Source organism: Elephantulus edwardii, unplaced genomic scaffold, assembly GCF_000299155.1.
Source record: "Elephantulus edwardii isolate Elephantulus edwardi_28Jun2011 unplaced genomic scaffold, EleEdw1.0 scaffold00068, whole genome shotgun sequence".
In the NCBI taxonomy this organism is placed as follows: domain Eukaryota; kingdom Metazoa; phylum Chordata; class Mammalia; order Macroscelidea; family Macroscelididae; genus Elephantulus; species Elephantulus edwardii.
Window position 1 is genome coordinate 14980773 of NW_006399818.1, and position 651 is coordinate 14981423.

The following is a 651-nucleotide window of genomic DNA, read 5'->3' on the forward strand; positions in this document are numbered from 1 at the left end:
AATAAGGGCTCCAGTTTCTCCACAACCTCGGCAGCATTTGTTGCTTGCTGTTCTGTTAAATTTTGCTATTCTGACTGGGGTGATTTGATATCTCATAGTTGTTTGCCCATACCCATCACCAGGCCAATTGGCAACATCATGATGGAAGGAGAAAAGATAGAGGTTGTTAATAATTTGACCTTGCGGAGATTCACAATCAACACACTTGGCACCAGCAGTCAGAAAAGAGTTGTTTTTGGGAAAATCTCCTGTCAAGAACCTCCCCAGAGTGCTAAAGAGCAGTGATGTCAGTCAAGACTAAGGGCTGGTCTTTTCAATTGCTTGCTTCATCTGAGACCCGGACAATGAATAAGGATGATGTAAGAATTGATGCCTTTCGGTTGTGGTGCTGGAGAAGAGTACTGAACATAACATGGACTGCCAGGAGAATAAACAGGTCTTTCCAAGAGGGGGAGAAACCAGGTTACTCCTTAGAGGTGAGGATTATGAAACGCCATCTTGCATACTTTGGGGATCTTGTGAGGAACCAGTCCTTCAAGAGGGACATCATTATTGCAGCTTTGTTCACAATAGCAAGGAGATGGAAACAACCTAAGTGCCCATCAACAAATGAATGGATAGAGAAGCTGTGGTATATTCGCACAATGGAAT